Source organism: Harpegnathos saltator, unplaced genomic scaffold, assembly GCF_003227715.2.
Source record: "Harpegnathos saltator strain DR-91 unplaced genomic scaffold, Hsal_v8.6 scaffold31, whole genome shotgun sequence".
In the NCBI taxonomy this organism is placed as follows: Eukaryota; Metazoa; Arthropoda; class Insecta; order Hymenoptera; family Formicidae; genus Harpegnathos; species Harpegnathos saltator.
In genome coordinates this window covers 688,280-711,687 of record NW_020230106.1, presented here as the reverse complement: position 1 = coordinate 711,687, position 23,408 = coordinate 688,280, and the positions used below count along the sequence as shown (strand labels likewise).

Below are 23,408 nucleotides of genomic sequence, written 5' to 3'. Positions count from 1 at the left end.
ATTTGAGTATTTCTGGCAACGCCGCGTGCGCCCCGGGCGAGAGATCCCGCGTGATTCGATTTCTACCTGGCGAAATTAGGTTCTTACGAGCGACAACGGGCTTCCTTTAGGGAAATGTTAGAACCTGTCTGCTCGCATCTTTGCAAGAACAACGGTGAAACTCGACACAGGGAGAGAGCAATTATCTAACGTAGGTCGGGGCAGAATCGACGGTATACAACCGCCACGAGGGAAAAGAAATGGACGAGTAGGGTGAGTAAAATGGATTTGGCCGAAATTAGAAGCCCGGAGCCCATCTCGGAGCCCTGCCGAGTCGTCGGCAGGCTACGTGCGTGATTCGAAGGAGGAAATCACACGGACAACTTCAACAACAACAACGACCGCGTGTTAACTTGTTCGACGCGCTGTAGCAACTTCTTCCGTTTCTTCTTTTTTTTATCAGGCAAGCTGCATCATTCGCTCGCCCACGGACGGTCGATTTTTGCACGATGGAAATGGAAGCGTGAAGTTTAGGAATCGGAAGCGTCGCGCGATGACGATCGCGAGATTTGTCTCTGATTTCGAGAGAGATGATCGACAAAACAACGCACACACGCGCTTTCGACGGGGTAAGAGATAGGAAATTTTTTAATTAAATTTCACGATCGAGATGTATCGTCCCCGATAGCTAACATGTAAGAGTAACGATGGAACGTTGAATGACAAGCCCGCTGGGAATTTCCGACGAAAAACAAGTCCTGAAATCCGCGTGATGTTGGAAAATACGTTGCACGAGACAGGGTGAAAGAGGGTCACTCGGAGGTGCAAGATGGCCGATAAACGAAGGAGATATTTTCCCTGCGCGAAGAAGGAAACGGAACATCTCGAGATTAATTGAGTTCTCGGCCGGAATAAAAAGCGCTCACGGATAGCGGGTGATGGTGCAGTATCGTGAGCGCGAGCGAAAGAAGGAGAGGGAGAGGGGGGGGGAGAGAGAGAGAGAGAGAGAGAGAGAAAGAGAGAAAGAGTGAGCAACTTGCATTAATATATTAGAAGGAGAGCAATAGAAAAAGAAAATGGGGAAGCGATCAGCGAAGCGATCGAGCTCTCGGCCGTGGAGTAGATTAAAAGTTTGTCGAGGAATCTCCCCGGATAAGGGAGGCAATTCAGCACGATCGCGATGATATCGATTCAACGGATCGGGATGGACATTGGAAGAGAGAGAGAGAGAGAGAGAAAGAGAGAGAGATGCTTCCGCGCGCGAGCGCGTGTCTCTGTATTCAAGTCGCTGACTATTTCGCCGAATCAGATTCGAGAAGTTCCGCGTATTTTCCTGCAAACGACGATGCTCGTGTTACGAACGATTGCGTCGGTAAATAGCCGCGCCGGCTGTATGAGTTAACTTGGATTCCTGGCCATGTTTCCGAGCTCTCGTCGAGAAGTGGTGCAGTCTGCGCGTTTGTATGCGGCTCGGATTACAGCCGCGCGACGCGCATCTGTCCCTTGCAATTTTCATTGCGCTCCGAGCGCCAAGCGCTCGGACGATCGCAAATACGTATAGAGATCCGCGACAGAGATCGCAAATACGTATAGAGATGCCGCGTGCCTGTATCTTTCGGCGATACAGACGCGCTCTATTGCAGCTTGAGAAGGAAAACAAGAGAGAAAGAAAGAAGAGTGTTGCGCGCTGCGTTCAGCAACAGGCGATCAGCGATCGAGAATATGACAAACTTACCGAACGGTGAGCCGGTCCGCGTACGAGAATAGGACAGCAAACAGATCTGAAACGGAGAAGAAAGTTTTTATCAGACCGAAAGGGCGGCCGGAGAGCGTGCGCGCTCTCAGGTATTCCGCGAGCTTGAAGGATGGCCGGAAAATATCCGGTTCTCCAAAGGGAGTAATTTCATAAATGGCTTTCCGGCACGAAGTTACGTTATTACCGAAAATGAACCGCGCGTGGATCCACTTCGCTCGAAGAACTCGGCGCATCTTTTTCTCCTCCCGCGGGCAACTAATGGTAACATTGATCTCTCTCTCTCTCTCTCTCTCTCTCTCTCTCTCTCTCTCTGAGAGAGTTGAAGCCCAAGTGCATAGAACGCCGCTATTGCAGCTATATCGGAGCCCGAGACGCAGAGCGGGCTGATTGCCACGTTGTGTTAAACACCGGCACATCACTCGCAATCAGTTTAAAGTACCTTGTTCCACGGTCTCAGAACTTGCAAACTCACGGACGGAGACCACGAATACACAGATGGGTCGTCTGCGATATGAAGGCGGCAAAATTGAACAAGACAACCGAGGGGCGGGCGCGCGCAGTCGGACTTATTGATCTTATAATAAGTCAAACGCAAGACGAAGATCTCTTTCGCGGTGTTGCGCCTTTACAAGGCTGATGCGACGTGAAGACGGATCGCAAAAGAGAAAATTACTCGCGGGGAAACGAGAGTGCAAGTTCCAAACTTTATCCTTTTCTTCTCTCAGCACAAACGCGAATGCCGCTGATTAACGTGGCGCGATATTGGCTCGCGGTTTCATCAGACGCGAATGCCGCGTACATATTTACGAGACCCCGTCAGTTTTACTTGACAATGTTTCGACTGAAATCTACATAAAATTTCTCTTTGATGTAAAAATATGTGCAATGTCACTGGTTTTCTCGCAGTGTAATTATAAGCGGTATTAATGAAAATATCGAATATTAAAACAAATATTAAACGAATATAACGAATATGAAGAAAAATAAAAAAAAAACACCGCGCGGGGATTTTCGCGTATATATATATATTGCCCCGTTTTTATAAATTATTCGTCGCGCGTCGTGTAATTGTGTAAACGCCGTAATTTCAACGATAAATCTCATTCGAGCGCTAACTTTACTTCAGAATATGGCTTTTATAGCTTCGAGACGGATCTTCGCCAGTTTACCGGCAATTATCTTGCGTTACGTGCAAACTGTCGTATCCGCGCCGTCCTAAATTTATCGATCGCCTCCCCATCGCACGACGCAAATACCCGAGAACATTAATTAACCGCGGCGGGCATATCGATCGACGAAGTCGCTTCTTATCAAGGTTGAAGTTCATGTGGCATCGCGATTATTAGCGGCTGACCGGTTGCACCGTCAGCACTGATCAATTAGCGGCACATCTAATTTCCCCCGATTCGCGTATCTCGTGCCTCGCGGTTAATTATATCGATCGTACAAAGCGTCTCTCAAAATATGTCCCGCTGCAAGAATCAAGGAAAATTTTTCGGCTCTCACAATTCTAACTCTCCCGGCATATACTTGATGTCATCCGCGGTGCGCTCGACCGCGACAGTCGCGTCTCTATGTTCTTCCTTACTTGGGAACTTTAACCGTTCTATTTTTCCGTGCAATTGCCAGTCGAAATTTCCCGATAGTGGAAATCAAATTTAGAAACCGCGGTCTGTTCCGCATTGGCAGCAAAGACAAGACGGGAGAAACGAGAAGACGAAGGTAGGAGTAAGATACGCAGCCGCGTCGTCGAATTATCCACGCGGGCGCATTTCCAAAGTTCTCATTCCGTAATGACAAAGTAGAGACGACGACGACGACGACGACGACGACGACGACGACGACGACCGAGCAGCCGTTCGGCTCCCGGAATGGCTCCCTTGAAGTGTGCGTAAATGCGCATCTAATTGTGGCATTATATTTCTATAAACACGCGCCGCGCGAGCTATGACGTTATAATACTTCCCAGCGACACGTCGCGAGGGGACATTTTCCCTCAACGCGGAATAGCTCGCAACAATAACGTCTATTTCCCGAGGAGATGGAGGAAATCGTTAATCTCGGCGATCCGATTCAGCGGGGACACATTTATTTCTTGGCGGAAGTGCGGACACGTACGAGCATCTCGTCAAGTCTGCCGAGACGTCTCCGGCAGTTGAGAGATCTTACGTACGTACGTAAATTCACACGTAAAATTCGACCAATGCTGGCGCTCTGGCTGAGAAGCGTTCGGCAGAGTGACGAAAAAAGATCGACGAGTATTTCCCATTTTCCACGGTTCCCCATCGGTTTGTCCGCATCGAATCGCTACAGTGCAACCGAACCGCAACCGGGCCCTTCGTCGATGCTGATATTACAACCAGGAAGATTAATCTCGCGGGGACGTCACGATAGATGGTATCTCGAAGGAAGCATCGGGGGATAATCCATTAATTACTATTCCACCGTTACACGTCGTGTATTTATTCGATGACACGGACTCTTTTTCCGGAGCGCGGGGAACGATCGAGGCTATAATTAGCATGATCGATCGCGGCGACCTATACTACGAATGGCGCGCGGTTACGCTCATTGTAATATTAGCATTAGTATAAAGTCGATGTGAGCGGCGGGATAAAAACGGCTTTCTTTCCCGCCGTTTTTTCCGTCTTCTCTTTCGGCGAACCTTGTTACATGTATTTTCAGCGCGTAAAGAAATTGACAGACGGCTATCTCGAGAGACCACCACTGATACAAAAATGATCAACAAAAACTCGACCTCGCCGATGGATGCCGGATTCTTTTGCATCGCATCTCCGTTAGTCGACCAGCGTAGATGTGCAATTTCCACGTTTATCGTAAACAACATCGGTTATGCACCGGCGCGCTATACATAGCCGGCGATGACACCTTTTTATAGAAGTACCGAGACGCCGCACAGTGGATCGAAACGGTGGGAAAGGTGGAGAGGACGTCGAGCCAAAAATAAAAGTTCGAATTTCACAACTTCATCTACCAGAATGTATTGTAAAATAGTTGTAATATATGATCCGAGTGCAGAAAATATAAAGGAATAAGTAATATAGATACTGTAAGCGTGTAAAGTCTCGAGTTTCTGTAATAAGAAAAATGTGTTAAACATAAGTCGTGTATTTGTGTTCGCTGTATTTTGTATAAATAAATATCGATCCTTATGGTACACAATTCTATGGTTCTTCAAGAACATTTTTATCACATCCGTTGCCAGATTGTTATATTTTACGCATTCCTCTCTATGATGAATTAGAACGAAATCGTAACTCAACTCATACATATTTATTGAATAATTAAAAAGAATGTCCAAGATCTACTAAATAAGATTTAAAAAAATCATTCATATAGTAAAAAGCCGTATAGGTTTCAGCTGCGATCTTGTGCGATCTTTTCTCCTATACATCGTATAGTGGACAGAAACCACCTAACTTATAATGTACAATTGTACATGAATGAAAATTCGGTTCGGAGACAGAATTTCGGCCAGAAATCATTTGTAATGAAAATTTCAGTAAAATTTCTGTCTACATTTTCATAATATTTTTATAACAATATTCTTTTCTATTTGAATTTTAAATATTCCTGTTTGGCTTCAAGTCAGCGTCACATAGATAAGAAGCAAGACATAAATTTTTTCCGATCTGTTGCAACGGATTGAAAAAGAATCGCAAAATTTCGAATAGTCCTTTCGTTTAATCCACTTCTATTCATACACACGCAATCAAAGGATCTGCGAAGAACCTCTATGCTATCTGTACTGTTATCCTTGGCTGTTTTCACGAATTTTACAAAATCTACTAGTCTTGCAATTTTCTCTTGTGTTTTCATACAGATTGTTTAATCTTAAAATTTTCAAAAATATCTAACAAATATTTTATTAATTGAATTTATGCAAGAAGATTTCATATAACTTGCCCAAGGCTAGCTTGTTCCTTACCTTCACGTGGTGCTAGCTGTTGAATCCGAATAGGAACACTACATATTTATATATATATTTATATATATATTCGTTACAATACTATTATTATCAAAATGGTATACACAAATATTAGAAATAAGATATTTTATGAAAATTAATTTCATTAAAACGTATTCCTGCACTTGCACAAAATTTGGTTTCCGAACAGAATTTTAGTCGATGTCCACAGAATTTGAAGTTTCGATCCACTGTGCGCCGCTTGCGGCGCGGGGTCCGATATCGCGCGAATAAAAATACCTCGATATTCCGTCAGTTGTATCTCAGCGGCGTCAATCGCGGCTCAATCGCGGCTCAATCGCGGCGGTCCACGTGCCGTGACGGACGTGGCGCGCGCACGCACGTGGGTCCGACGAAGAACGGCTTCGACAGCGGTAGGCCGCGCGTCCGACTGAGCGAATCCACGGCAGGCCGGCGTTACACTCGTACTGCTGCTATTTGCGTTTCGCTCAGGGCACACACGCCGTACATCGTTAATTCCCATACGTTCGTGCCTCCATTTTCGCCTCGTGTTTGGACGAGCCGTGCGCGCCCGCGTCTACGCGCCTACATCCAGAATAGCTCGATACGGCGGCGACCGTAAATTCGCGCCGAATTATACCGACGAGCAATTTGCGAATTCGAGAAACCGTAGCGGCGGCGACGATGCATGATATTAGCGTCGAAGGACACTGCACCGAATTCCCAGATATGAAGTTCCTGAGTTTAATCAACCGACTCCCTTCGCGAGTTGGTCCGCCTGCGCGCGAGTTTCGATCTCTCCCTTTCCCCCTCTCTCAGGAATATTTCCGGAGTATTTCCGCGTCCACGAGAGACACGGGATTCTCTCCTCGACCTCGCTGGAACGACGTCGGAGGTTTAAATCTTCGCTTCCGGGGTGCACCGCGAAGACACTCGTGGCCCGCATTATGCGGCGAATTGAATTCGTCGAAATTACACCGGCGTTTTCCTTTTCATCGTCGGACGGAAGAAAGGTGTCGCTCGCGCGACAGGTTTTCCTATTCCGCCAACTCGATCCATCTTTCTCTCCACCTCTCGCAAAAATCCCGTCGAGATAAGCTCCCGCCGTGAGTGCTTGTTTCGAAATTTACCAGGTAAAGTCGCCGTCGCGACGACGACGACGACGAAGACGACGACGACGACGCGTTGTATTGGTAAGTGTGCCACGTATCCCTGAAGAAACGTCGGCGACGTTACATAAACCGCTTTCCCGCCGACGTAGGTAATTCGCGAGGACGACAAGAGGTGGCGAGACGATTTTTCATCTGAGTCACGTTTGCGAGAGTCTGTAGCTTTCGCGCAAAAAAGAAGTCCGTGTCTCCGTCGCCCGTTTTTCGCGTTCGCGCGCGCTCTCGCACACAGATGCGCGCGTCCTTTTTCCTTCTGACGTTAAACTCTAAGGTGTAAAAGCAACGACGTGACACGACGCTCTTTCATGATGGTAAGCATACGGCCACCTGGCCCTTTTTCTCTACTTCGCTTTGCGCGCCGCGCGCCGCGCTCTCGTCGATCGTCCAAAAATCTGTCTTTGTACGCTGAAACAATGGGGAAACGAGGACGGGCGGCGGGGTAGAAACACGTAGAGCCGCGATATGAAACGTAAAATTAGTTACGGCCAAATTTGTTCGATGATGGCACGAGATGCTTCGCTCGCAGAACACGATGGAGACGCCGAAAGCGTATTTTGTTAATTCGATAAACTCTCTCTCGTTCGCTTCCGGACGAAAATTCGTGAGACTTGCGCGATCGCGCGACAACAGCCTCGTTGCGTGCGCGTCTCGTTCGGAGGGAAACGCAAGGAACGTACGAGAGCCAAGAGTGCAAGACACGAAAGTATGCGTGCAATTACGAGACAATTGGGGAAGCGATAGAGACGGCAATTAAGTGCGATATGCGGACTCCGCCGTGCCGGCATACGGACGACGTTAACAATGTTTTTGTGTAACAAAGTAATCGCACGGAGAGAAACTGTCCAAGGGAGCCACATCGAAATAAACGTCAGCGCTCGCGGCCTCATCAAAGCGAGCCGCGCCTCGTCAGCTGGAAACGAGTTACCACACAGGAAAATTCGACCGCGACTCGCCGAGTTTTCGTTCGGGAAACGCCGATTGGAAGCCGACGTGTGTGTGTGTGTGTGTGTGTGTGTGTGCGCACACGCGCGCACTCGTCTGCGTCGACGATAGCTTCGATCGTTCGGCGCATTCAGTGCGTCGATCTATTTTCGATTAATCGAACGGCACGCGTCTCCGCTCTTTTTGCCGGCGGGGGAACCGCCGGTAATGGAATTGTCAAGTAAAACGCGCGCAGAGAGAGAGAGAGAGAGAGAGAGAGAGAGGGCGAGAGATCGATTCTCCAGAAAGCGAGACACATCCGGCAAAAGTGTACTTGAAATAGCGCGAGAGGCAATATCGACTCGCGCGCTCGCGCCGTTTTCCATTTGACAGACGAAATATGAATGAGAACGGCGGCGGGCAGGATGTCCTTTCTAACGTCTGGCTCGTTACGCGCACCGGTGTTCCAATGTCGTCGCGTCGCGCGCGCGCGTCTTCGTCTTCCTCGCTACGATTGTACGACCGACTGAAAGAAGTGCACAAGTGTCGTGCGCGCGGCGCGCGTTGAGAATGCGTGAGCGAGCGAGTATATATATATATATATATATATACACACATACGCGGAGTTAACTTTGTCGCAGTGTTTCAAACGCAGCGTCTCTCTTCAACGCGCGTTCGCACGCGCGTGGCACTGTGCGCGTAACGAGAATGGAAATGTAGGGACGGTGAAAAAGAGCCGGTGAGTAGCAGCAGCAAGGCGGCAAGTCCGGGGGAAACTTTCAGTGCTTCGGAGTTACTTGCATGGAAAACTTGCGACGCGGAAGCGATCTTCCCAGACGATACGCGCAGCGCAACGCGAGTTTCGGAAATCCTGAGACATGTGCGTAGTACATGCGAGATACGCGCTGCGGCGTGTAATCTTGAGAATTAAATCGTTCGTACGCGCGATCGGTAAGTAAGTCTTTCCGCAAGGCCCGAAGGCAGAAACGCGAGTGAGCGCGATCCCGCTTATCGCACTGTAAAATGATTGATGTGCCGCATTTATGAGGAATCTCCGCTTCTGTAACTCTCTCTCTCTCTCTCTCTCTCTCTCTCTCTCTCTCGACGTCGTACGGCACGTCGGTCGGACGCCAATATGCGTGTACCCATTCGCATTTCGCACCATCCCGGAGGAAACTTCGCCGAGAGGGCTCCTCGAGGAAAATTCGCGCTTCGTTTCTTTTCTCAGACTGATCTCCTCTCTCGGGGACTAATTTCTCCGAACTAATATCCTTCGCCAAGTTTCGCACTTGCTCGCGCTTCCGCGAGCTGTTTAATCAAGTATTATGCGAATTCAGCCGCGAGCGAGCGAGCGAGCGAGCGAGCGAGAGAGAGAGAGAGAGAGAGAGAGAGAGAGAGAGAAAACGTGACGTACTACGTCGGCGAGATTTTAACCAGCCGTACGCCAGAGATTAAATTTGTTTTAATTGCGATCGCAATCACGTTAATTATTGCGTTCGCATGCTGAAAACGAGTCAACCGGATATTATTGTTGCGAGCACGCAGCTTCGTACGCAGCGGTGTAAGTCATATACATATTACACGCGTGTGTACACATGTGCGTGATACGCTCATTTCATTACGTGATGTTTGCAGTAACGTGATTCGTCGCGCTTCGGCGGCTTTTAATCACACACTCGTATCACTCTCTATCATTCCAAAATAACGTCTGGATCGTGCCGTAATTGACGCCGGTTGCCGGCGTTGTATATCTTCGATATATCCGCATCCGTGTCTTCTTCAGTCCGAGTGATCAGTCCGCTGATAGCAGACTCGACTGATAGCATCCTCCTCCAGTCAGGTGCTAATTTCTCAAACGGGTTCTCAAAGGGCGGAGGGATGTTCGAACTCTCCTGAGAAGTTTCTGTCTTTCGGAAAAAAAAAAAAAAACATCAAGCCCGAGAGCTTTCCGCGATGTTCTCGAAATAGCGAGAGACAAGAGAATCGCGTTTTCCTACACGTACCCGAGGCATTCGCCGTCAATCGAATTGCAACTCCGACGCGCGATACCCAGTCGCGTATCGACATCCCCTTGATGCGCGCGGCGATACGCTCTCGCGCTCTCGTAAGTATATCGAACAGATTTCCGAGAGGCTCTTAGGAAGAAACGCGCAGCCACCGTGCGCGCGAAGGAAGTAAATCGCCAGCGGCGCGGCGCGCCGCTCTTTTTCGGATCATCGTCCTTTCCGAAACGCGTGTCGCGTCGATCGCTTGTCTGTTCGCCCGCTCGCTCGCTCGTCCGTTTATTCATTCGTCCAACCGTCCGCTCGCTCGTTTTTCACGCATCGTCGAGGGCGAATCGTTTTATCGGTTCTATAACGCATCGGCCGGCGTACGCGTATGTGCATTTCGAAGCGCGCGCGCGCGCGAGCTACGTTGACGTGTCATCGTTATCGTCAATGTCGCGTATATCGCCAAGTATTTTATTCGATATTTGGGCTATCGTGTCGGATACACGCGCGTGTGCGATTGAACAAAGAGCATTCTGTTCATAAAACGACGATAAATCGCGCGAATACGCGGCAATTCGCGCAACAAGTATCCATCCGCGAGAGCTACGCGTCATAAAAGTCGCGTCTCGTCGAAGCGCGCACGTTGCTTTCACGTTGCTGAGAAGCTAAGAGCGACGACGAGAAACGATCATCACCTGCTGCCTGCGTCGCGTATACTCGTTTTAACGAAGCGAGAAAGAGCGAGAAATAATACCAAGTCCGAGCGGTGCGTCGGGGTAAAGATCGATCGGCGAAACCGCTCCCGTCGTCGTCGTCGTCGTCGTCGGCGTCGTCGACGTCGTGCGCTCGAAAGTTTTACTCGCGCCGACGCGAGCGAGCGAACGCTCCTTTATTAACATTTCCAGCAGGAAACGCCTCGCGAAGCACTCTCGCGACTGTACAATGCGCGGATGCATTTTATTCACGAGCTGCGCGCGCGCGCGCGTGTTTCGCGACATTTCGCTACCTTCGCTAGGCGGAAGTGCGGAATTGATTTTCTGGAAACGCGAAGTGGAAGCATTACGGAGCTCTTCCTGGTACCGGCGCGAGGCTTTGCAGAAGTTGTCCCACTTTTCGTATCGATCGCCGCGGTGGAACGACTAAACAATGAGAGCCACGAACAGCGGCGGTGTCTGGCCGCTGGCAACCTGTTCGCCGCGGAGGAACATCGATTTTCCATCGAACCGCGCTCGACGTAAATGAGCAAAAGCGCACTTCGCGCCGCATGAACGAACGAACGAACGAGCGAGCGAGCGAGCGAAGGAGCGCGACACCGTGTGGTGCGGCGTGCGTGCGGAATTTCGCCGTCGAAATGGTCGAGCGGTGAAATGTTTGCCCACCGAACGCCGCATAATCGGCATCGGTTTTATCATGCAACGAGGTACGCCAGTGAGGTACAAATGGATGTCAAACGAGACGAGCGAGACGCGCCTCGCGAAGCGAGGGAGTCGCCGACAGAGACACGCACGTCATCTTGACTCGCGCCCGAGGAAAGCAGTTTCGCCAGCCGACATGTGTAACACGGCGAACAACGAAGAACGTTGCTCGGGACTCTCTGTGATCGACAGCGTTGCAAACACGCATTTTCCTAGACGCCAAGCGCGCAAAGCAGATTTCGTCAGATGCCGTTGCGAAGCCGCCCCCTCGCCTTTATTGGCAGGTACGTCGGGATCTGTTATTTCCGCTCGAGTGTGTACAAGTTGCCCCTCTCTCGTTTACCTCCGCAGTTAAATATCACGCGAGAATGCCCGCGGAAGCATTTAAAAATTATTGTCGCCGTCGTCGTTGATTAATTAACGTTCGTAAGGAGAAAAAGAAGGAAGACGCTGAAATAGCGCGCCGCCTGCGCGCTCGTTTCGCCGAGTCCGCTGCGTTCGCCAGAGAGAGTCTCGCTCGTGAACGCAGCGACAAGAAACTCGGCTTTTATTTTTCGACGCAATTAATACGATTTGTATTTAAGTACTGTCTCGCGACTCGCCGGAGGCGGAGTTGGCCGCGGCCGCCTGTATTCCGTCGGGCATTCGTGTTCTCGCCCGTCGCAAGCTTCGCGGTGACACCAGTTGTGCCTCGACGCTGCCGGCGCCATGGTCTCTTACGCGCGGCTCCGCACCTGCGGGCCCGGTCTCTCTCTCTCTCTCTCTCTCTCTCGCTCTCTCTTGCTCTCTCGCTCTCGACTACGGCATAATTACTCCGCGCGCGTAATAAGTAAGTAGAAGAAGGCCCGTTCGCGCGCCGCCGCCGCCGCCGACGAGTTCTTACGGGCGGGATTATATTTAGAGCGGCAGGTTCAACGAAACCGGTGCTTTGGCGAACCAGTATGTCGGTTTCGTCACGTCAACACCCCGAGCGAGCGTTTAACTTACCTCGCCGCGGCACGCACGCTCTCGGTATAGTTAATAATTCCCAGGGAAGCAACGATTGCGCGCTGGATGCACGCGGGTTAAGGACCTCGGCTCAGTCTCTCTCTCTTTCTCTCTCTCTCTCTCTCTCTCTCTCTCTCTCTCTCTCTGCGCGTTGCTCGTCAATACGAGGAAACGTTATTGTCGATAGGAGCGCGCGCGCAAACTAGCGAACGCTAACGAACGTCAACGTCGCGTCGCGAGAAATGATTGCCGCGCGCCACGGAATCGAGACACGTATGAAACTCGAACGTAACTGGGTCAGTTAATGGCAGATAGATGGCAAAATCATACCGACGCTTGGTTTCATTAATAGGACTTTTATCAATAGGAACGTCGCCAATAGGACTTTCATTCAGATTCGACTTTTATCGATAGAATTTTCATTGACCGAACTCTGCCACAAATAAGAGTTCCATTAATACGGAGCTTTCGTCGATGGATATTTCGCCAATGGGACCTTCATCATCAGGAGAGTTCCGTCAATAGGGCTCGTGTGAATAGAGAACCTCAATTAGAAGCTCAGAAAATATGCGGTATTGAAGATCGAAACTCGAATTCTCCCGCTGCGCAAAAATTGCCCTCTCTCGCCACCTCGGTCGGAGAAAGAGAAAACGAAAAGAACGATCGTTGAAAAAGTGAAGCTCGCGCACTCGCGAGCGACACTCTTCTCTACGCGGTCACGTTCGTGGGAAAGGTAGGTGGTAAGGGGCTGTTCCGCGCGATGAGAGATCTCCTAATAAGAGCGAGAGCGGACCGTGGGTATATCTCGCGAGGCGAGGCGAGGCGAGGCGAGGCGTGCGCGCGGTCGTCGTAACGACAGAAGGGCAGAAGAACGCCTCGGCCAAACCCGAAATCATTTCGCGCACGTGTTTCCGCGGCATTGCAACGTGAAACGGAGCCGTTGGAATGCCCGTTTCCTGCTCCGCCCTGCCGCGATGCCGATCGATGAGAGAGAACCTCTCGCGGAGCGCAGGAGAGGCCGTGGATACGCCGGCGAGGAAAGAGAGAAAGGAAGACGGAGAGAGAGAGAGAGAGAGGGGGGGGGAGGGAAAGGGCGCGAGGGCGAGATGAGAATCTTCCATATCGGCTAGATATGGAAACGAAATCTTCCTTTAAACGAGCGTTTTTCAAAGGCATCAGCTCCGCGCGATATTACATATCATCGGTTCCGAGGGATGAGCGTAACCTTTGACCCAAATCGCTCGCGCCGCGGTAACTTATCGATCAGCCGGTCAAGCCCGAGAGGAAAGAAGCTGCTTGCGATCTTTCGGAGGAGGTGCACAACCTCAAGGCCAGCTTGCGTATCGCTTTACATATTGCCGAGCACGAAATAAGGAAGGAAGGAAGGAAGGAAGGAAACAAGGAAGGACGCGCGGGACGGTAAAAGGTTTTGCGTCAGTTGCGAGGGTCCGTGGGTGAGTCATCCCTTAAAACTTCCCCTGCCCGGCGGTCCGTTCCGCTCTGGCGTTTCTAGGGATAGATTCGATATGCACTCCCGTATCTTCCCAGGGTTCGCCGGGGCCGCAAGCCCTCGAGTGCCGGCGGATCGTGTACATAATCGCGGATCGCGAATGTTATTTCGACGCTCGAGAGTGGAAAGATGTGTTATCGAGGATATTTTCGACGAGCACAAAGAAGGACTCACGCGCGCGCGCGATTTCTGATATCACGCTGATGTCGCCCTCCGTGAAATCACACGCGCGATTGATGTTTGCACTTGGACATGTGCGTGTTCGCTCGTGCAAAGCTCACGACGACGAGCTTATACGACGACATATAGCCGCGTAAAGGGGCGTTCGAATAAATAGGGGGGCGCTCGATTACGATTAATCTCGTAATTATAACGCGCACGCGTCGTTAAGTTTAATTACGACGTTTCGCCGGCGGGAGCTTCGGCTTCCGCGCCGATGAATGCGCGCGCCTTGCGAGGCTTCTCCTCCCGCGAAAGAGGAAAAAAAACGCACAGTCGCGCGTCTGTATCAAGTTGCAGAAATTAAAACCGGAATTGAAAAAAAGAAAAAAAAAAAAACGGCGTTCCAACGTAGCCTGTGCCGCGGCGTTATCGCGATCGAGGAGATCGAGTAATGCGGTTCGCGAGAGACGCGATCAAGACAACACTGCCGGATATTCGCCGCTTTTATGAAATTCCACAGATTCCCTCTCCGCGGGAGTAATGCGCAATTAATATTATCGAGGTATTCTTTTTCGTCTGGGTGCGCGCGCGCGCGGCGATATTACGAAGCGCGAGCGCGGCCTGTGCTGAATTGAAGGCTGAAATAATATCGATTTGCCGGCGAAACGGAAACATACGTGTGCGCGAGCCATTGTTAAGCCGCGCGGAACATCCGCAAAATTATCGTCCACTTATCGAGCGATTAATTTCGTTAATCGCCCGTGCTCAGAGGCAAGAACCACTCAGCCAGTAACTAACTAATGTAACTAGCAACTAATTATAACTTTAGCACAACAGCAAGGGGCCAGCAGCAGTGTATCGGCACAATCAATCCCGCCGTGCGTTCGAGCAATCGCGATCGATGTTGGCTCCAGGTGCGCGCGGATCACCGCCGTCTTGCGGTCAACGCAACGACGGACTTTACTGAAATATGGCGCTCGAATGCGGCGCTCCCGCCTAATCGCCGAGGATATGGCTTCGTATTAAGGTTGTCCCTATGTGGATTTCGGTGACACGAGCCGCAGGATACGCGGCGCGCAGGAAACGTGTCGGCGCGATCTTCCGGCGTCCAGATGTTGCAGCGGATGCTTCCGCCGTTACTTCCAGACGTTTGGTAAATACACAAGTTCGCCGGCTGAGATTCGCGAGAAGAGAATCGCAGCAGTAGTAACATCGGCGGCCCGATTTTCGGAGCTTACTTCGCCTCTCGGAGGAGCGAGCCTCTCTCTCTCTCTCTCTCTCTCTCTCTCTCTCGTGCGCCTCTATTGTATATTACTTTATAAATACAGACGAAATCGATAAATGCGCGCGCGCGCGCGCGGCGACGAGACGCGTTTTCTACGATGTTTATGCAGAACCCTTGGGAGAGAGAGAGAGAGAGAGATTGTATTTTTAGAAATATACCGGATTGGATGCCGCCGCGTAAATATCCCGCACGTGACGCGAAGCTTAACGGCGAGTTTGCTCCTCGAAGCATATTCGTTAGCGCGCTGGCCGGTGAATTTGGCAGTCACGTATTTATGGGCCAGTCACATTGAATTAAGGACTTCAAGTTGAGCCCATTTTCCGGGATTCAACATCCGACCCTTTCCGGCTAATTTTGCGGCTTTCCAGACGGTTTGGGAAGGGCCGCGAGCTTTAATGGATATGGAAACGCAGACGCGTATACCTTCCCAACGAGACGAAATTAAGGACGGCCCGACAGTCCGGTTCCATCGACTGACCAGACGCTGCCCGGCAATCAAATTCTGATGAATCGCTGAGCGTTTGCCCGTGAATTACGCAAAAGCGCTTCGAGCGAGATGCCAAGAGAGATGCCCGATGGGTCCCAGCGAGACTCCGTCATTTTTCACGCGCGTTACTCGCGTTAATGCTTCCTCCGCCCGTGACAAAAGAGGCTCATTTATGAAAAATGTCCGCACTGTGCAAATTGTAAAAGGAAAATATGGAGATGGGTGAGACAGGGAGTGAGTCGTGATCGATTTTCCACGGTTTTATATCCTGCTCTCAGACCCGTGAAAGTTGCGTTCTGCGCACGTCGATCCCATCTCGGAGAAGCTTATCGTCGACGCAACGCTTGAAAACGTGCGCATTGAATATTTCAATTTCATTAATTTCCTGGCGCGCAGCAAACGACTCGCAAGAGAGAGAGAGAGAGAGCCGAGAGACAGAATTGTGCGGGAACTAAAGGTAACACCTGAGCATATGAGACGCGGAATAGAAGGAATATTTATGACAAGAGAGCTTCATTTTCGTAAATGAACATTGCAATCTTGAGAGTTTTACGTGACGCTACAAAAAAGCGTACACGCGCGCGAGCGCGCGTGTTTGCGCTCGTCCGTATCTTTACGGGTGTACCGAAATTTTCCCGTTGTATCAAGCGCAACTCAGAGCCGCTCGTTAATTTAGAGCTCTCGCCGTTATCGCGCCCGTGTTTTACGCACAGCCAGCAGACCGGTGTGTGCGGAGGTTTTTCACGGTACAGCCGGAGCTCGCTCGCTCGCTCGCTCGCTCGCTCGCGCGCGCGCGCGCGCGCGCTCAGCGTAATGCATCCGACGCGTGCTTTTCCCGAGGCCGCGTCGCGCATTTAAGCGCGCAACAACGCGATATGAATAAGCGGATTTCGCACTGACGCTTGTCGGTGTGTCTGTCGCGCGCGCGCGACCGCTATATATCTACGGGGCTGCGAGGGGTCTGAGCGATTTCTTTTTTCCGCGCATACGCGTACGCGAGAAGTGTGAGCCGAGCCTTCGGCTGGACGAGGCGAAACGTCGCGTGGATTTATTAGTCCTATTTTTAGGCGCGGGCAAGAGGAGAGTGAGTTACGTGGCCGTCTCGTTCTCGCTCGAACGTCGTAAAAAGCAGAATGAGCGACGGCCAGTTTGAAACGAAGTAGTTTGAAATACTGAAGATTCTTTTTCGGATTTCCCGGACTCGGCCCTCGCTCGTAAAAACCACCCTGAAAGCGAGCGCGTGCGTGACGAAGTGCGTGCGTGCGTGCGTGCGTGCGTGCGGAGCAATTTTGCCGCGGAGAGCCTTTATCTCGAAAAAATCTTTAGGCCGAGATAATCCGTGCCGCGCATATTGTAGGTCAATCGACATATCTCAGGCGAGGCGGGCCATAATCAGGTAAGCAGGTGCTCCCTCGCGAGCCACACCAACGACGAAGACTGTGCGCGGGCTGTGGTTTCTATAATACCGAGCCACCAAAAACCTGCCTCGCACCGTCCTCGTCTCGAGCCGAATTTTATTCGTATTTTAACTCGAACCGCTCTCTCCGCCATGATTCCCGATTAGAAAACTACGACTTTAAACGCTACAGCCACCATCGCGATCTTTCTCCAGTGGAACGATGGAAACGACAGGTTTTTGAAAGAATATCTTATGCAACAGCAAAAATATTTCATGTACATCTTTCACTTTTACTCCACGTCCATTAAAAGTGAAACGCTTGGTAGTTTCAGTTTTCTTTACACGCATCTGAAAAGCGTGGAAAATATTTTCACATGCGATATCAATTCCGAACGCAATTTAAAGCGTATCTCTCGTCTCGTTGGATTCGAAAGGACTAGAAAGAAGTAAGCGACGACGGGCAACGCGAACGATCGTCTCCGTTAACGTTAAATTCGCAGGGTATATTCCGACATTCCTCAACGGCCACTGATAATAATACCTCATAGATATCGGCCGAAATAGTAGTCATTCTCGCCCGGTCCTTCGCACCCTCTCGCCACAACCCTTCCGATAGTTTCCAAACTCTCCTCCCCTCCCCCCGTCTTGCCACCCATTCAATCAATACCCAATGGCGCACACCAGCTAACCGACGCGAATCCACACCAGCCCGTAGGATACGGCCGTCTCTCCATCGAGGAATCGACATTCATCTCCTCTTATAAGCCGATAAAACGGGGCCCCGGCAACTGGACTAGCAGCGGCGCTATGCATGCAATCTACAATCGCGAATATGCTGCGATTCGCAGTCGCGAAATTTCATTTTCCACCAGGCTTCACACGAAAGTCGTCGTTGGCGACGGCGTCGCGTCGCCAACGTCGACGCGATTATTCAGTTAACCGTATTGAATTAGCGTCATGGTATTTGTCCCGTACACTTTTTCCCTGCTACTTGTACGCTACCCCGCGTCAACGTCAACGTTTTTGCACGGTTTACTAACTTCGTGTGTGGATATTTCCACCTAGGTCGTATCCATCTTTTCTCTTATAGCGCCGATATTTATAACCGTCCATAAAAAAACGAAAAGACCGAGACGAGATGGATCTCGATATTTTCAGCGACAGGGTGTTGTTCCTTCGGAAGATTGAATGTCGTATCCTTTGTCGTATGCTAATGTTGGAAATTCGCGAGGGTCGGCCGTAAATATCGTATACCTTGACCTTCCAATAAGCGCACCTATTTCGTATTATCGTAGCGCGAATGATCTCGCAACGGATCTCACAAATATAAAAGTCAATATTCCTCGCGAGTGTAATTGTAAATGTTCGCATCTCGCAGTGCTCCATGCATTTAGAGTCTTCGCACCGAATCCCGCTGTAAATATCGCGCAAATTGTAGAAATTTCAAGTTACAAAGCTGTATTTCTCAGATATCGCGGCAGATATCGATGAAGGAGACACTATCAGCCATGAGGAACAATTGGCGTTTGCGAAATATCTCAATACGCGGCTGCTCGTCCCTAGCGCGATTTAATTCATACTCACACCGCACACGCATCTCACGTTCCGCCAAGTCTCGAGCGAATAATTATCCTTATACACGTGACGAGCGCGTCGTCATCGCACGTCGTCTTTTTGGGGCGCGCGCGCGCGCTCGCGCCGCGGAGAGCCTAACGGAGAGGAACATGACTGGCCGCGGCGCAGGACGATCAAGGCGGTGCCGATAAAACCGCTCGGTCACTTATCTCATGCGTGGCAAATCATCCTTTCCGCGGGGCCTAGTGTAATCCCCGTAATCCTCGACGGAGATCGACATCAAGATACGGTGCCGCGAGTATATACCCTCAACGCCGAATCCGTCGAGCGCGAACCGTCTCGCCGTCGCACACGGCCGCAGCCGTAGCCGCAGCCGCAGCCGCAACCGCAGCCGGGATAGGAAGCTCATAATTATAGCGAAAAAAACGGAAATGTAGCCGACGACCGACGCGAGAAATTAATCGGATTCGCACGCCGAACATCGCGCCGCAGCCCGGTGGGCTGCACGCCACGCGCCTCTCCGATCGCCCCCCTCCCTCCCCGCGAGATTGGTGAAATTGCGTCTATCGAACTTGCCACTCGACACTCGGCCAAGAGGGCTTCGTATAATGAGGAAGAGCCTAGCTAGCAGCCGGCGCATTTTGAATTTCCCGATTCGTACGGAGCAGCTGGGACGGGCGGGAGAGAGAGAGAGAGAGAGAGAGAGAGAGAGAGAGAGAGAGAGAGAGAGAGAGGAAGTGATGGCCCGGTGATCGACACGCACGCCAATCCGATTGCTCGATTACTCGCGAGCGGAGCGCGGCAGCGCTGGCGATTTAATCATCGCTCGGCGGGCCAAGCCTCGTTAATGGGTTTGCGGAGTAATCCAGTAATTGATTTCGATATTCCGCGCCAACGCAGCGCGCCAGTGATCGTGCAGTCGTGCGCGCGCTCCGAGGGCTCGCGCGCGTCAATTCTACCGCCAAAGACTAGACGTTCCATTAGACGCTCCGGTAAACGGTCGTCCTTCCCCGTCACCCGCCTACCCGCGTGCATGCAATTCGCACCCAGCCACCCACCTGAACCACCCACTTACACACTGAGCGCACAGCAGCAGCAGCGGCGGCGGCAGCGGCGGCGGCGGCCGGCCGCGTTGTCAGGGTCGGTTCTCTGCGGGGTATAATTACCGGCGCGAACCTAATATACAAAGGCCCTGTTTCGTAGGCGAGGTTTGCGCCACACCCACGTATATACGCGCAAATATCGCCGAGCGCGACGCAACGGGCACTTATGCCGAGATCAAACGATATCCGATAGGTGAATGGCTCTCTCTCTCTCTCTCTCTCTCTCTCTCTCTCTCTCTCTCTCTCTCTCTCTCTCTCTCTTCGTAGCCGCGCCGCGCGCAGCCACACAACCGACCGGCCGGCCGGCGGCGTGATGTGCGATGCCGCTTTGATTTTACGCAGTCGATGCGACCTGATACCGCGGATTAAGATTACTGCAAAACCCGAGTCCCCGCGAGCGAGAGCGCGCTTCAAACTCGCTCGCGCGCGCGCGCGCGCGCTGCGCCCGTCTCCTTGCCCCTTGCCGGAGGATTCTCGTCTTTTTGTCTCTTTCTTTCCGTTCCTCTCACCACAGTGACGTTATTAAAAACGCTTCGCTTCACCATCTGTCGTCGGGCTGTTTGCGCTTCTCCCCCTTTCTTGTCTTCGCGTATATTTGATCGCGATACTGAGCGAGCGAGTGAGCGCACGACGCCGTCGAGATCGATATCGAGCTATCGAGTCGACGTGTTGGAACAAGTGCGATGCGTAAATCAGGATCAGAAACGACGAGACGTTTACCACGGTGCGGGCTGTACTTAGCGCCGAGTCTTGCGTAAACTTGCGAGCCGAGTTTATACTGCGCAGCGGAAGCTCCGCGGGTCAAATGATCAAATTAAGCAACGACGTTGAAACATTCCGGCGCGTCAAGGGAGAGGGTAAACTCGCCTCGCCTCTCGGAAGCATAATTCCGAGAGAGCACTCGCTCGCAAAGTCGGTAAAGATCTGACAGTGCCACGGCTAACGAGGCACACATAGCCGATGTCAGATTTCCTGTCAGTTTCACTCATTAACGTGAGTGACAGAGATGCGATAATCATGTATTGGGGATTTGGCTGTGTCGGAAGGGGAGCACTGTCAAGAGAGTAACGGGAGGGTAAGGCTTGTAGCGAGCATACTCTCAGACTTGTCCGCGGTGCGACGTTGCACGCATTCCTAAAACTTTCTTGCCGCGCCGAGCGTAAGAGATTCTGCAAAAATTCTGCACGTGTGTGTGTGTGTGTGTGTGCGCGCTTCATTGATATAACGTACCGTCAACTATTGAGAAACAAAGTAAAACCTTTCTGAAAACTATCGATTTATTCCGCAAGACCAACCAAGTTCCTAACCGTCGCACACCGTGTGTGTTTTGGATGTTTCTCCTACAACAGCGATGTTGATAACGTTCTTCTAATTTTTTTCGGCTCGTCTTTCCCTCACTTATTGTGACTTTACTGCACCTGTACGAGCAGCTAACGAACAAACCTCGGGGAACGTTAGACGCCGATTTGTTTCCAATTTTTTTTAGTTTCATTTATATATTAGTATTTTTTATAGTTACTTTTTATGTCAAAATATGAAGAAATCTGTTATCATTTTTAGCTTAGATTAATTTTTTCAATTTTTTGGAAATTTTTCAAGTTTTGCACAAGTACACTATTTTATACATATTTAAAACAATATTTCTTAAAAATATATATATATATATCTGATTTGTTGAAACTTAAACACACACATGTCGCCGATTATGAATCAGAACCATTTTGTAAAATTCAAAATGGCGGATCTAATATGGCTGATGTCATTGTTGAAAAAGTGTTCAGTTTTATGCTACATTCGATGTTGGGTAATTTTTTGGCTCACTATCCAGCAAACAAGCTCATTTTAATCTGGTCGAAATGTGGTAAGAAACGAAAAAATGTGGGAAGAAATGAACAAAGGAAGAATGAACAAAAAACGTGAGAAATTTTGAAAAAATTGAAAAAAATTAGTTTAAGCTAAAAATGATAACAGATTTCTTTATATTTTGACATTAAAAATAACTATAAAAAATTGGAAACAAATCGGCGCATCTGACGTTCCCCGAGGCTTACTCGTAAGGCGGCTCGACCACATCGTTCAAAATCAATGACAATAATAATAATCATTTCGAGGTGAGATTCAGAGAGAGAATTTAAGATTCGCGATTTTATCCCCAGAGCATATTTGAGCGAATCGCGCTCGACCTCATCGCGGAACGACGTTGCTAACAGAAATGATAATGACAGCGACCAAGTCCCGATGGGGCATTGGCTCGCCTCGTCGGATCAATTACGGGGAAGCGTCTTCGTGTGTCTGACTGCGCGCGATAAAAGAACACTCAACGCGCGAAAGCCTCGCCCGCGTTATCACTGCCGATTCCGATCACCGTCGCTTCGACACAACGCCACACCATTATGCAAATTATGCGCCGCCGCGCGTACAACTGCTGCGCAGTCACGCTTTCGACCTCTTTAAAACGATATCTCTCACCTGGCGTGGCGATCACCTTCGCTATATCGCGCGTCGCACGTGCGATCGCGCATTGATTTTCGATATTTATTCGGACGCGAGAGTGCAAGCCGCGCGTAAAAACTACATGTTAAGAGCACGATAAGGGAATAGTTTCCGCATAGTGAGACGAAAGGGCTACAGTGAAAATTGTTGGAGAGAGAGAGAGAGAGAGAGAGAGAACACGGGAGAACATGCTGCGAAAAGTTTCTCGGTGGAGTACCTATTTATAGGATTAATCGCAGGATAACATGTTGCACGTAATCTAAAGTATACTAAATAGCCCTTCCCATTTCGTGTTTATGAGAGATTTTATATCCGAAAGTAAACTTGAAATACATTTGTGCATTTCTGTACTTTGTAGATTTCGCTTAACATTTTTCACACGTGGAAACACCTCGGTTGCTCTCGGCATTTCACGATTTTTACTATTTACTTTATTTTTAATTATACGGGAAATTGTGATTATTATATTTGAAAGCGTGTTAAGTAGACAAATGTGCACTTCGCCATCCCGAAAATATACTATAATCCCACTTATTAATGACGCATCGGTAACATACACGGATTACCTAGACAACCCTGACAAAACGAATACGTAACGCACACTCATTAGCGGCGCGCGCGCACACACACACACACACACGCACACAGGTAAATAATGTCCACGGCGGCCACAATAGTCCCCCCTGTGCATACAGCGCTTTAATTAATTCTCTTCTGGCGGTCGCGGCGAGCGTTTCTGCTTTTTCCTCAAACGAAAGTATGTTATATACGTACATATATTCGCCCGCTTTCTTGTTCCGCGAAAATTCGCTCGTTACGGAGCGTTGCCGCCCCGTGCGTCGCGCTGTCGGGTCAAGTATAACTCGCGGTCAAAGTTTCTGACACACACGCCAACCGGCGAGAAAATCGATAGAACGGGTCACTTGGCGTGCGACAACGTAATTTCCGCACGCACCGACGAAATTCCGACGCACGCGACGCGCGGCGTGGCGGGGCGGCGCGTTGCTCGCCTATCGCGCGCGCCACATTTCCACACTTTCTTCTCCTCTTCGTGTTTACCGCGTATTTATCTGGCAATACGAATAAGATACAGTTAACTTGTCGCGCGTCGCGCAACCACTGTAACGTACACGCTCTCGAACCTGTGTTCGCGCCGCGCCGGCAATATAAATCAGCGGACATGAGAGCGATTTAGGATACGCGCGGCGAACGCGATTAATCTCGGCC

General features: G+C 50.3%; 1 protein-coding gene across 1 annotated transcript in view; it reads right to left on the bottom strand.

Annotated features, from left to right (window-relative positions):
- Positions 1 to 23,408, bottom strand: part of tinc (transmembrane protein tincar) — a 139,449-nt gene that overhangs the window by 72,505 nt on the left and 43,536 nt on the right. The window contains exon 4 of the mRNA XM_025299988.1: positions 1,715 to 1,760. The gene's annotated coding sequence lies outside the window, so the exon portion shown is untranslated. The remainder of the gene's footprint in view (positions 1 to 1,714; positions 1,761 to 23,408) is intronic.